This window comes from Bos mutus, chromosome 9 (genome assembly GCF_027580195.1).
Source record: "Bos mutus isolate GX-2022 chromosome 9, NWIPB_WYAK_1.1, whole genome shotgun sequence".
In the NCBI taxonomy this organism is placed as follows: Eukaryota; Metazoa; Chordata; class Mammalia; order Artiodactyla; family Bovidae; genus Bos; species Bos mutus.
The window spans coordinates 70192906-70208280 of record NC_091625.1 but is presented as its reverse complement, the minus strand read 5'-3'; the positions used below and the strand labels follow the sequence as shown (position 1 = coordinate 70208280).

Below are 15375 nucleotides of genomic sequence, written 5' to 3'. Positions count from 1 at the left end.
TCAGAAAACTAAGATCATGGCATCTGGTCCCATCACTTCATGGCAAATAGATGGGGAAACAGTGGAAACAGTGTCAGACTTTATTTTGGGGGGCTCCAAAATCACTACAGATGGTGACTGCAGCCATGAAATTAAAAGACGCTTACGCCTTGGAAGAAAAGTTATGACCAACCTAGATAGCATATTGAAAAGCAGAGACATTACTTTGCCAACAAAGGTCCGTCTCGTCAAGGCTATGGTTTTTCCTGTGGTCATGTATGGATGTGAGAGTTGGACTGTGAAGAAGGCTGAGTGCCGAAGAATTGATGCTTTTGAACTGTGGTGTTGGAGAAGACTCTTGAGAGTCCCTTGGACTGCAAGGAGATCCAACCAGTCCATTCTAAAGGAGATCAGTCCTGGGTGTTCTTTGGAGGGAATGATGCTAAAGCTGAAACTCCAGGACTTTGGCCACCTCATGCGAAGAGTTGACTCATTGGAAAAGACTCTGATGCTGGGAGGGATTGGGGGCAGAAGGAGAAGGGGAAGACAGAGGATGAGATGGCTGGATGGCATTACTGACTCGATGGACGTGAGTCTGAGTGAACTCCGGGAGTTGGTGATAGACAGGGAGGCCTGGCGTGCTGCAATTCATGGGGTCGCCAAGAGTCGGACACGACTGAGCGACTGAACTAAACTGAACCAAGTAATTTACAATACCTTCTCGTGCTTGTTTGGGGTTTTAGCTGTGGTTTAGTTTCTTTGGTTTTGCCTCTGTGCTTTAATGCTGAGTTTAGGTAGGAACCTCTCTCACATCTTTAAAGAAGCAGGTTAGTTCTGTGTGTACTCCCGAAGTGCTCAGACCTTATTGCAGGGGAATAATGTTTTCTAAAGTCAGAGTGAAACCTAAAATATAATTGGCTGAGAGGCATTTCCTGGGAAAATTCACAAAGTCCTCTCACATACTTTTACATTATCCTCCAGAGTACTCAAGTTCTATTTATTCTTCAGGCACTGAAATAACCCCAGCATATTTCAGTAACAGGTCAAGAAAGAGCATCTTTCTGACTTCACCATGTATGGTTTCAATCTAACTGTTTCCATTTTCACATCACACGCTGCTCCTGAGTCGAGCTGTCACAAACCTGACATACAGCCACATCTCCCCCAAAAGGGCAACGGATACTTGCTGGGAAGGGGCACCTTGAAATTTTGACCAATCACTTGCAGCTTTTATTCTTAACCCAGCCCAAATAGTTTAATAGCTCTTCTTGCCTGTTATAAATAGGTTCTGCTGCCTATCACGCCAGCTCACTGGGAAAAAATGCAAACAGTCCCAGGAATGAACTACTCAGGAAGGTTGTACTGCTTGGTAAGAGCTATTTTATTTTAAATGACAAAATTTCCTCCAGACACAAAGAAAGCCTTACATTTTTAGTCTGTGAGTTTCTCATCCTAAGGAATGATTTGATGTTTCATGATAAAAGAATAAGTAAGAGAGAGAGAGCAAGCAAGAGAGAAAGAGAGAGAGGAAGTTACATCTTAATTAAAATGTGCTGAGCAAAACCTTTCTCCTCTAGTTGGCCTTTAAAGGAATGCCCTTTATTTTGACCAAATCTGTGTGGTCATGTTACCTTCTCCAGGAACAAATACAGTTCATGTAAAGACCTGTTCAGAAGGACATCTAGAAAGCCATGAAGGGAAACACATTACAGAAGACATCAAGTTGAGTCCACTGAATCAGTTAAAAAAAACAAAAAAAAACCCATCAGGAACAAAGTTTCAGCAACTGGATTTGTACTTTTCCTCCCAAACTAAGAAGTAAATGTGAGAAATATTCTGTATTGTTAAAGAAAGAGTTAGTTTTCTCTTTGAATAAAAACTAATCAATAATGCACGAAGAAACAAATATGTGAAGACAGTAACAACTGCAAACTTTTCTGTTTCAATATCAGTAAACTGCCATATTTGTAAGGGGGATTTTGAGTTTTTGATTTCTGAACCTAGAAATATTTATGATTCCTGCTACAAGATAAGGAGAAAGCACATGATGAAATGCCTTTTGATTGTGGTGACAAAATACATTTCTAAACGGTATCCATGTCTTTTAAACATAGATGGACGTGAGTCTGAGTGAACTCCGGGAGTTTGTGATGGACAGGGAGGCCTGGCGTGCTGCAATTCACGGGGTCGCAAAGAGTCGGACACGACTGAGTGACTGAACTGAACTGAACTGAATGTGCTTTTTGCCAAGATCACCATATCTTGAATTCAACTGCACATGACAATGATTTCCAGATTTTTTATAGTCGTAATCCTTTTCTTGACCTAGATCCCTAGCTCTGCAATTGGGAAGTTAGATGCTGTATGTTTTTCAGTATACCCAGCTTCAATAGTTCTGGATTTCTTGAAGATTCTTAAAATAAATAAACTTTGTTCAGAGCATATGGTCTACAGAAATGATGTTATATGATGTGTACTTTTGAACGATATGTCACAGAGTTTTGAATTCTAGTCTGATCCATATTTATAGTGTAAATCATAGTTCTAGTGATGCCAAAACACATATCTATAATGTTGTTAAGTATTTAAACAAGAAAGCCATTACACCGAATGTGTCTCCACTGCCTCAGCAGCCTACATAAATGAACCTGAACCTAAGCCAGACTCAATGCATTGAAATCCAAAACAATTAAAGTTAGGAGCAACCAATCCCAAATAGCCAACTAGGCTTTTCCAAATAAGGCCACTGCTTAAGCTATCACCAATCAAATCATGTCTTAGCTTTGGTTTAGAGTCTCTCTATAAAATCCTTGCCCCTTACTCCTTTTGGAGGGGTTCTCCTACCTACTTTTGGTTTGATGCTGCTTGATTTGAATTAATGTATATTCAGATAAATGGCTTCCCAGGCAGCACCAGTGATAAAGAACCCGCCTGCCAGAGAAGGAGACATAAGATATGCAGGTTCGATTTCTGGGTTGGGAAGATTCCCTGGAGGAAGGCATGACAACCCATTCCAGTTTTCTTGCCTGGTGAATCTCATGGACAGAGAAGACTGGCAGGGTGGCACAGAGTTGAACACAACTGAAGCCTCTCAGCATACACATATGTACGCATGCTCAGATAAACTCTTAAAAAAGTGTAATGTGCCTCAGTTTACTTCTTAACCAAGTGCAAACCAATGACATTAGGGGCTTTCCTGATGGCTCAGTGGTAAAGAATCCATCTGCCAATGCAAGAGGATGAGGATTCAATCCCTGGGTTGGGAAGATCCCCTAGAGAAGGAAATGGCAACCTACTTCAATATTCTTGCCTGGGAAATCCCATGGACAGAGGAGCATGGCGGGCTATAGCCTATGGGGTCACAAATTGTCAAATGTGACAGTGACTGAGGATGGATGCACACAATCAATTACATCATTCTTAAAATAAAAACTAGGAAAGTTATTGGAACAATTATTCTTAAAGGTTTTTAGTTAACTCTTGGTCTAAGACACATTAACTTGTCCAAAATCAAGGAAATGCAAACGTAGTAGAAGAATGTTGGAGTTGTGAGACACTTCAAAAATAGTGAAACCTGAACCTAAGCCATAGGTTTTACTAGCCCAGACACTGTGTCCATCAAAGCCTGATGACACATACACACGAGGACTTTATTACAGGGATTTGAAACTTTCACATAGACTTCATAGAGTGTCTAAATAAGATTTTTTTAAAATTGAATCTTCTAAATTGCTTTTACTTAAAAAAAAATCCCTTCCCTATTCCCTTTCAATATAACAGTGTCCATGTTAATTCTCCTTCTTACCAAAATTTAGCAGAATACTCAAAGAGGGTATTAAAATGCTTACATAACTGATGAAAGAAATTGAAGATGACACAAACAGATGGAAAAATACGTCATGTTCTTGGATTGAAAGAATTAATATTGTTAAAATAACCTTACTTCCCAAGGCAATCTACAGATTCAATGCAATTCCTATCAAAATACCAATGGAATTTTTCACAGAACTAGAGCAAAAGTTTTTTAAATTTGTATGAAAATACAAAAGACCCTGAATAGCCAAAGAAATCTTGAGAAAGAATAATGGAGCTGAAGGAATCAGGCTCTCTGACTCCAGAGTATACTAAAAAGCTACATTAATCAAACCAGTATGATATCAGAGCAAAAACAGATACAGACATATAGATCAATAGAACAGGATAGAAAGCCTAGACGTAAACCCATGCACCTATGGTCAACTAATCTATGAAAAAGGAAGCAAGAATATACTAAAGGAAAAAAGACTGCCTGTTCAACAAGTCATACTAGGAAAACCAGACAGGTACATGTAAAATAATGAAATTAGAATATTCTCTAACATCATATGCAAAAATAAATGCAAAATGGATTAAAGATCTAAATGTAAGACTGGAAAATATAAAACTCCTAGATGAAAACATAGGCAGATAACACTCTTTAACATAAATTGTACCAGTATTTTTTTGGATCCATCTCTGAGGGTAAGGGAAATAACAAAAATAAACAAATGGGACCTACTTAAACTTAAAAGCTTTTGCACAGCAAAGGAAACAATAAACAAAAAGAAAAGATAACCTACAGAATGGGAGAAAATACTTGCAAAGAACGCCACCAACAATGATCAATTTCAAAAATATCAAAGAGCTCATATAGCTCAATATTTTTAAAAAAATTAAAAATGAACAGAAAACCTAAATAGATATTTCTCCAAAGAAAACATAGAGATGGTCAAAAGGCACATGAAGAGATGTTCTACATCACTAATTACTAGAGAAATGCACATCAAAATTACAATGAAGTATCATTTTACACAAGTTTAGAATGGCCATCATCAAAATGTCTACAAATACTAAATTGTGGAGAGGGTGTAGAGAAAAAGGAGTCCTTCTATACTATTAGTTGAATTATAATTTACTACTACACAATTAGTAGTAAATTGGTGTAGGAAATATGGAGAACACTGTGGATGTTCTTTGCTGCTGCTGCTACTGCTGCTGCTAAGTCGCTTCAGTCGTGTCCGACTCTGTGTGACCCCATAGACGGCAGCCCACCAGGCTTCCCCGTTCCTAGGATTCTTCAGGCAAGAACACTGGAGTGGGTTGCCATTTCCTTCTCCAATGCATGAAAGTGAAAAGTGAAAGTGAAGTCGCTCAGTCATGTCCGACTCTTCGCGACCCCATGGACTGCAGCCTACCAGGCTTCTCTGTCCATGGGATTTTCCAGGCAAGAGTACTGGAGTGGGATGCCATTGCCTTCTCCATGGAGGTTCTTTAAAAACTAAAAATAGAGTTACTGTATGATCCAGCAATCCCCCTCTTGGGAATATATCCAGAGAAAATTCTAATTCAAAAAGATAAATACACCCCAATGTTCATAGCAGCACTATTTACAATAATCAAGACATGTAAGCAGTCTAAGTGTCCACTGACAGTTGACTAGATGAAAATACACACACACACACACACACAAAATGCAATATTTAGACCTAAAGAAGAATAAAATAATGTCATTTGCAGCAACATGACTAAACCTAGAGATTATTGCCCTAAGTGAAGTAAAACAAAGACAAATATCATATGGTATCACTTATATGTGGAACCTAAAAAAGTGATAAAATTAATTTATAAAACAGAAGTATATTCACAGAAAACCAATTTATGGTTACCAAAGGGAAAAGGTGGGGGAGGGATAAATTGGAGCTTGGAATTAAAATATATACACAACTATATATAAAATAGATAACCAACAAGGACCTACTGTATAGCACAGAGAACTATATTCAATATCTTGTAATTTTCTATAATAGAAAAGAATCTAAAGGAGATTATTTTTGATTCTGAATCACTTTGCTGTACATCTGAAGTTAACACAACATTGTAAATCACTATATGTCAATAAAAATTAAATAAATAAAAAGTTTATATAAACTGATTCTGCCCCTGTGTGAAGCAGATATACATTACTGGCTATATTCGTTTTCTAATTTAAATGTATTCTTCAAAGAATTTTTAAATTTCAACTTCTTGGCATTTGGAGTATTTCCTGTGACCCCACCTTTCTCCTGGCCAATTAATGACTCATCAGTGCTATGTCATCTGACACCAAACTCTCCAAATAAAGTGGGACTCTGATACAGCCATTATGGTCAACAGTATGGAGATTCCTTTAAAAACTAGGAATAAAACTACCATATGACCCAGCAATCATACTACTGGGCATATACCCTGAGATAAGCATAACTGAAAGACATATGTATCCCAATGTTCACTGCAGCACTATTTACAATAGGTAGGACATGGAAGCAACCTAGATGTCTGTCAATAAATGAAAATATACAACAAACAGATGAAGTATATATACAACTTTGAAAGAAGTTGTGGTATGTATAAACAATGAAATATTATTTAGCCAATAAAAGGAATGAATTTGAGTCAGTTCTAGTAAGGTGATAGATCTTAGACCCTGTTATACAGAGTGAAGTATAGTGAAAGTTACTGAGTTGTGTCTGACTCTGCAACCCCATGGACTATACAGTCCATGGAATTCTCCAGGCCAGAATACTGGAGTGGGTAGCTGTTCCCGTTTCCAGGGGATCTTCCCAACTCAGGGATTAAACTCAGGTCTCCCACATTGCAGGTGGATTCTTTACCATCTGACTTTGTGAAGTTAAGTCACAAAGAGAAAAATATCATATATTAATGCATATATATAGAATTAATTAATTAATGCTCTGTGACAACCTAGAGGATAGGATAGGGTAGGGAGTGGGAGTGATGTTCAAGAGGGAGGGGACATATGTATACTTATGACCGATTCATGTTGCTGTATGGCAGAAACAATACAACACTGTAAAGCAATTATCCTCCAACTAAAAGCAAAATTTTTAAAAAAGGGAATTTGATTAATTGCACAGAGCCTAATCACGGTAATCATTAACTAATGTCTAAGTCTAAAGAGTAGAACTTCAGATTAAAGTATCTATTATTTTGACCCACTTGCTTTCAAAAAGTGTTAAGACAGTTTAAAGAACAGAATAGTTAGAAAATTCTAAATGTGAATGCAGGGCTTTGAAATGGCTCAGAACCATACTGGAGGCTCCATCTACCTTTCCAATTTCTACTTACCATGAAAAAAATAGAAAGAGTGAGATCTTTAGTCCATTTCTTCCTATCAAAGCAGGTAAAGATCATTTAAAATCCAGACAGTAAATCATCTAAATTTTAAGTCAAGAAATAAAATCCTTCCATCATAGTTCCCTATAAAATCCTCCTCATCATATTTCACAGTATGACAAGTACAGTTAGATATGTTAGAAGGTTTAGTGTATTTCAGCAGTCCCTAGTCTTTCTGCTACCAGGAACAGATTTCATGGAAGACAATTCTTCCACAGACTGGGAGGTGGGGAGATGGTTTCAGGATGATTCAAGTACATTACATGTATTGTTCACTTTATATCTAATTTAAAGCTGCTACCGGTGGCCCAGGAGTTGGGGACTCTTTGTATTAAGGTACATAGGATCTGAAAAATACACTGACCTTTCTAATTAGTATTATAGTAGTCCAGCTGATAAACAAATGGACTTCACTGCTAATCATCATATGACCAAGTTAAAAGTGATTAAATGATTTCTTTTACAAATATAGACATTTCAAATCAACATAACTGCAGAGGCATCAGCCAGTAAAGAGTGTAAATAGTAAAGGCATCAGCCAGTAAATTAGAAAATGGTCTTTCATTAAAATTAGAGCAATTCCTAAAGCCTCCACTTACTTTATACTTGGAAATGATGAGCTTTGATCTTAGTTTCAGGTAAAAAACCACCATCCTAGGTACTGTTTCCCTCTTCTTTACAATTTACACTTTTTAAAAACCAGTGTCAGCAATTTCACATCCTCTCTAGCACCTGGGAAAATGCTGTTTCAGACTTACAGGTTACCCTTTACTTCTCTACTTATTTCAGTCCTTAACTGTCTGTGAAAAGTTGGGGAAAATATTTTTTCCAATAAGAGGACCTTTGGTATACTTCTTGTTTATCCATTTGGTTGTGGCCATGTAGTTTCCTGAATTTAAGTCACCCTCAAGATGTGAAAATTATGAAGATCTTTAAACTGCAGACTGTGCTCTTTGAATGATGAGAAGGAAAACCATATAAAAAGTATTTCCAAAAGAAGCATTGACTTCTGGTGGGCAGAATATTGAGCAACATTCCCGTTGAGAAGACAAAATTTCCTTTCAGACAAGTTTGGATATCATTTGGTTAAGACATAGTATTAAGCTATGACAGGTTATAAAAGAATGTTGACAAGTGATTTTAATTTTGAAAAAGGATCAAATAATAGAAGCAAAGTATCAATAAAGGGGTCAGTGAAATATTTAAAAAATTCAATTCTGCCAAGCAAGCAATATTTCTGAGTGTGTTTTTAATAAATTTCAGCTTTATTGAGGTATAATTGATGCATAAAATTGTAAGATATTTGAAGAATACAATGTGTTGATTTGATATACATTATGAAAGGATAACCCATTAACCTAGCTAATTAACACATCCCCTCACCTCACATATTTATCTTTTTTTTTTTTAGTGAAAACATTTAAGTTCTACTCTCTTTGTTGTTGTTGTTTAGTCACTAAGTTCTATCTGACTCTTCCGTGACCCCACTTGAAAGGTTGTTGTTGAATCACGCGAATACACCGGGATTCTTGGCCCCCGGAGGAGAAGAATTCAATCCGGGGCCAGAGACGAGGCTTGATTGCTCAGAGCTTTTGTGTAATAAAGTTTTATTAAAGTATAAAGGAGATAGAGAAAGCTTCTGACATAGGCATCAGAAGGGGGCAGAAAGAGTACCCGCTTGCTAGTGTTAACAATGAAGTTATATAATCCAAAGAATATCTGGAGGTTGTAAAGACCTCATCAGACCTACTCCCATAATTTACATTTTAAGATAACACTGTCCTTAGGCAAGATACATCCTTGTAAAGACCAGGTCTACTCCCATAATTAACATTTTAAGATAACAGAAGGTTGAATCCAAAGACTGTCCTTAGGCAGGATACATTATTGTTATATAATCCTAAGGAATGTGGAGAAAGAAAAAAGTTTGTCCTTTCTTCCTCCTTGAGAATTCCAGACCCCTCTCTGCTTGGGGACCCCTAGACTCCCTATCAACCTGCCTAGGAAATGACTCTCTCACACTGTAACTCACCAGGCTCCTCTGTCCATGGGATTTCCCAGGCAAGAAAGCTGGAGTGGGTTGCTATTTCCTTCTCCAGGGGATCTTCCTGACGCAGAGATTGAACCTGCATCTCCTAGATTGGCAGGGGGATTCTTTACCACTGAGCCACCAGGGAAACATGCTACTCTCTTACCAAATTTCAATTATACAAAAAGGGTTACAACTGTAACACTTAGATTCTCAGACTCTATTTATCCAGTGGCTAAAAGACCAACCCTTTCATCAACCTCTCCATATTTTACCCATCGCCCAACCTCTGAAAACTAACTTTCTACTCTCTGTTTCCATGAGTTAAAATTTTTCTTTAAAAAAAAATAAAAAGATTCCAAGGCAGGGAGGGAAGATTCCACATATAAATGATATCATGAAAGTCTTTCTCAGTTTGGCTTATTTCACGTGACATAACGTCTTCATGTTTCATCCATGCTAACCCATATGACAAAATTTCCTTCTTTCTCATAGTTGAATATTATATTGTGTACATGCACCACATCTTCTTTATCCATTCATCCTTTTATGGACACGTAGGTTGCTTTCACATCTTGGCTATTGCAAATCTTGTGGTAATGAACATGGGGGTGCAGATAACTCACTGATATCCTGTTTTCATTTCCTTTGGATATACACCCAGATGTAGGATTGCTGGATCATATGGTAGTTCTATTTTTTATTTTTTGAGAAAACTCCATACTGTTTTCCATAGTGGCTGCACCAGTTTACATTCCCACCAACAGCACACAAGGTGTCTTTTCTCTACATCTGTACCAATACTTTTCATCTCTTGTCTTTTTGAGGATAGCCACTCTAACAGACATGAGGCGAACTCTCACTGTGGTCTTGACTTGCATTTCCCTGATGAGTGGTGATCTTGAGCACCATTTCATGTACCTGTTGGCCATTTGTATGTCTTGTTTGGAAAACTGTGTCCTCAGTTCCTCTGCTCTTATTTTACCTGGATTGTTTGGGCTTTTTGTTATTGAGTTGAATAAGTTTTATATATATATATATAATATTAACCCTCTATCAGACATATGGCTTGCAATAATTTTCTCCCATTCTGTAGATTATCTTTTTATTTTGATGATCTCCTTTGCTGTAGAGGAGCTTTTTAGTTTGATGGAGTCCCACTTGTTTATTTTTGCTTTTGTTGCATTTGCTCTGTATGCTTTTATGTGCTTAGCATTTTATTGTGTATTGCGGTAGATTCAGGGATTTTGACACAATTGCGGATGTCAAAAGTTTACATTTGGAGAGAAAACTAATAAACATAGGGCAAGTGAAAAATGAAATAAGATTGTAAGTGTGGCACTAACAATGTGTGCACTAGGAATTCAGAAAGAGAACCAATAGAAAATCATTTGGTGAGCTGTCAGGGAACAATTCATGGTGGGAGGACTTGAACTGGACTCTCAGCTGTACTGAGGAAAGACTAGGGAGGATTATTAAAAGGAGAAGGTCTGGAACAAGCGAAGACCGTTAAGAGCCCCATGTGCTGGATTTTGAAGATTTTTTTTGAGGCTACTAGTTTGTAAGGAAAAAGGCAGCACGTGAAAAGTAGAAGGATGTTAGCTTGGAAGGAGAGTGTGGAGCTAGGTATAGTTCAAAGAAGACTACAAATTTATGTGATATGTAATGAAGGGCTACTATATTTTCTTTAATACAACTTAAGCCATAAATTTTAAAAAGCCAGCTTCAAATTTTTTTGTGGGACTATATTCCTTAAATTGGAGCCTGTCTGGAAAATAATATAAAATTAGTACTTCCTTATAACCTAAATTCTAAATTTTTGTTAATGAATGGGATGATTTTTGCCCATGCTAGTATCTTATTCTAGTCACACAAATTATGCTGTCTAATACTGTAGGACACTTTATGGTATTACTAAATCTGTTGGAGAATTAAACACATTCCTGTAGAAACTAGAGTTATACATAGATTCAATACAAATTTATGAGTCCACTACCTTAGTCATTAATCTCTTCAGTCTACATTTACTGAGCACTGTCTCAGTGCCAAGTGCTCTCCTGGGCACTGAAGATGCAGAAAAAAGAAACAGTCCATGACTTCAATGAGTCCAGTGGAAGAGAGAAGAATATAAAGGGATAAAAGACTGTGTACAGCAGGAAAATGCCCACCGTGGCAACTTTTTTAATAAGATGGTTTTAAGTAACTTCTTGGTGGTGGTGGTTTAGTCACTAAGTCATGTTCAACTCTTTGCAATCCCATGAATTACAGTGTGCCCAAGCTCCTCTGTCCATGGGATTTCCCAGGAAAGAATACTGGAGCAGGTGGCCATTTCCTTCTCCAGGGGATCTTCCCAAATCCAGGAATCGAACCTACATCCCCTGTATTGCAGACAGATTCTTTACTACTGTGCCACCTGGGAACTTCTTATCGGGGATCAAATACAAAAAAACATTGGTATTTCAGGATGTCGCAAGAGCACTGTTTCTGTAAAAGCTACTGTCCATTGCTGGTTACCAAAATGTCACAACATCAAAACATACAGGAGGTTTGAGCTGTTTGGTCTTAAAGCCTCTGTATAGATAGTGATAATGGGCAGTGTGTGTGGAAGGAATGAATGTGCCCTAGACACCTGTTTCAGTCTTGGAAGAAAATGACAAAACATTCTCTTCTGTCCCCAGAAACTTCTGGAAAATGCCTGCTGTTGTAACTGATGGGTCACTGTTAGCCTTAGTTACACCAAAGGAGGGATAGTCTGAATAAGCAAACAAAGTCTGTGGTGTTATTCCTTTAGACCATCTTTACCATTTCTCAGTCTCATTAAAAGGGGTAACTTGTGACGATATAGATGTAGCTCCAGAGCTTCTCACCCTCAAGTTATCTTACCACATAGTTACTAAGGATGGAATTTTAACAGACTCAAATCCTTCCATTAGAGATAAAGCCAAAGTCTTGAATGAAGATGCTTAGTTAAGATAATGCACATTACTGAAATCCATTCACACCCTTACAATGTGAAATCCATCAACCACACTTTAAAGGCTGGTATCGAGTTCTCTTCTGTTTACCCAAGAGGGGAAGGTTAGAAAGCAGTTGGAGAGTGTGCACCGAGGTAGGTCAAGAATGTGGATGCTGAGGGCTATAAAAAGGGAGTACAAATTTCAGTAATTTCATAGTTTGGTTTGGGATTGACCACGCAGCTCCAAGCGTGTATAAATCAATGCTGTTTGTGGAAGCTGAGCACTATTGCAGCGGTCCTCACCAGTTTAGTATGGATGACATTACTTTGCAGAAGTTAGTCCTGCCGTTCATGATTATAAAGATTTTGCTTGCTTTTTTAAACAAAGCAGTGTTGTTAATTCAAGGTGACTTCCAGACAAAGAATGATGTTAAGCTGGGGCTACCAAGGAGGACCACTTGGGTTCTAATCCTGGATCTTTCTCTTTTAGGCCGTGTGATCTTGAAAAGGTAGCTTGACCACTCTGTGTCCAAGTTCTCATCTGTAAAAAGGGATGAGAATACTACCTAACACAGAGGATTGTTGTGATAGTTAACAGAGATAATACAGAAATGGCTCTTCATACACAGAAAGCTCTCAATTCATATCTATTGTGATTATTTTCTATATAGGACTGAAAATGCCATCCAAAGTCACCGAACTGACTTACCTGTGACAAAAGTCAGCAGGCTCTGGTAAAAAGGAAATCGGGCAACTTAGGATAGACATTTACATCACACTTTGCAGGCTATTCCAGAATATTTTGTATTTTTATGAGTCATGAAATAGAATGTCGTCAGTATGTAACCCTAGAAATCTGAGAAAGATATGCTACTATCAGAGGAACTTTCCCGAAGACTTCCAAAATGACTTCTCAAATATTTATATCAAAGTATACAAACAGCAGAGGAGATGGAAGGGAAGTTGAGATATAGCCCAAAGGAGGCTGTGGCAGGTAGACATTTCTTTTATGTCACCTTTGTGCATGTTTTATGTTACACAGTGACATACATCTGCCTAAATATAGAAAGTCTTTACAAGAAACTCTAAGATGGATGCTCTAGGAAGTGTCACCTTGTTCATCCTGAGTATCAACCACCAGCAATGCTGGCATGGCTATCCAGATATTCAGCTCCTCCAACTTGAGAAGCATGACAACAGGAGATATAAAATAGAATTGCAATTAGTACACTGCCACTGAAATAGGGCACATAATTATTTAAGTAATAAGGCACAGAAAGGATAAATCAAGTATTCTGGTTATCCAATCATTTTCAACTGTATTAACAATTTGAAAAAAATTAAAATGTGACTGAGTACACTTTTTATTTACCAAATTTTATATTTTTAAAAATTTATTCAGGAGGTATATCTGATTCTCCAAATAACTTAAAGTCATAATATAGATCTTCAATTAGTGCCTCAGGTTACCCAAGTTATCCTGCTAAAGTTTTCAAGTTTTTGTATAAATAAAGCTTTACCTATTATGATTTTGAAAATATGATAATTTGTTTCTTTGTTAATACTTTTTAGCTGATCACTTTTTGGGTTATGCAAAGGTCAGAGAGATGTGGAAAATATCCAAAAGAAATAAATCCAGTGAAGTTTTGACATTCTTCTGCAGAACAGGGGGGAAGAGCAGTGACAAGCCAATAGTAACATAGAACTCTTACGTGCTATGTTCAAATAGGAAGTAAAGCCATTTAAGAAAATACTGATTCTAAAAATTTATATATTTATCCAGCTCTTTTGGTGGGTCCTTCTCATATTTTTCAGTGAAAAACATTAAATAGTAAAGTAGATATCAAGTGGGAATTTTCTGTGTGATGCAGGGAACCCAAAGCTGGTTCTCTTTGACAACCTAGAAAGGTGGGATGGGGAGGGAAGTGGGAGAGGGGTTCAAGAAGGAGGGGACATATGTACACCTATGACTGATTCATGTTGATGCATGGCAGAAACCAACACAATATGTAAAGTAATTATCTTCTAATTTAAAAAATAGTACCTAGAAAAAAAAAAAAAAAAACATTAAATACCTGTTCTGATTAATTGGGCCTTTTTCCATGCCTTGCAGAATTATGCAGGGTCTGCGGTGTCTCTTTGGGCACATAAAAGTTCTTGGACGATTTCCAGCCATCATTTCAACATACAAAAATGGACTAGTTTAATTACAGAGAAGTTAATTCATGGACATCATCTTGGCAGTGGTGCAAAGGTAAAAATAATCCCTTTCCATGGAAACCAAATACAACAAGGAAATTCTAATTGAATCACATGTGTTTCATGGCCTTGAGCCACGCTGTTTTGGGTCAGGGACATTTATTTTCCATCACCTTTTGAAAAATAAAGTATCACATTGCAGTTAAATTCCAAAGGTGTTTCTTTCCCCACAAATCAAAATTAAGTAAAATTAATTTATCAAAACAACTATATGAACTTCTAGATAAACATATTAAGTTAAAACACATGGATTTATCATCACTTCCACCCAGGGTCCCATTAAACTATCATTTAAGAAATGTAAACAAGCATAAAGCAATGAGGATAAAAATTTTTAAAAAGAGAGGATTAAAATAGATGAGAAACGATGAAGAAATGAACCATCCTTCCAACTGCTCAGACCAAAAATGTTACGTTCATCCATAACTCCAACTCTCTTGCCTTAATATTTCTGTCCAGTCCATGAGGAAATCTCTTAGATCTACCATCAAAATATATTTAAAATTTAACCATTTTTCACCAGTTTCACAGCTACCACACAAGTAAAGGCTGCTATTATCTCTTGTCTATATTACTGCAGTAATCTCTTCCCTGACCTCTCCTGATCCACCACTGTCCCATTCTCAGCAGAAGAGTCATTGTTTCTTTTAATAATGTCAGGTCTTCTAAAAACATCAGTCATGTTTAAGCACTCCATTCCCCTCCTGTCTCCTAAAAGGAGATGCCTAATTTTGACAATGGCCCACAGTGCCCTACCCCGTCTGGATTCCTGTTCCTGACCTGATCTTACCACTTTTGCCCACGCTATTCTTGGTCCATACTTGACTCCTGCCTCCAACATGTAAGCTATACTGCTGCCTCAGGTTTCATGCCTGGGGTGCCTCCTTCTGCCTGGGGTGCTTTCTTCCCAAATTTATACAACTGAATGCTAGCTGTAACTTCACTTTCTCAATGATCCCTT

General features: G+C 37.4%; 1 long non-coding RNA gene across 1 annotated transcript; it reads left to right on the top strand.

Annotated features, from left to right (window-relative positions):
• Positions 1–560: 560 nt before the first annotated feature.
• Positions 561–2403, top strand: LOC138989230 (uncharacterized). The gene is made up of 3 exons (XR_011465476.1): positions 561–682; positions 1265–1348; positions 2094–2403. It is a non-coding gene; the product is annotated as an uncharacterized lncRNA (long non-coding RNA).
• The last annotated feature ends 12972 nt before the right edge of the window (positions 2404–15375 follow it).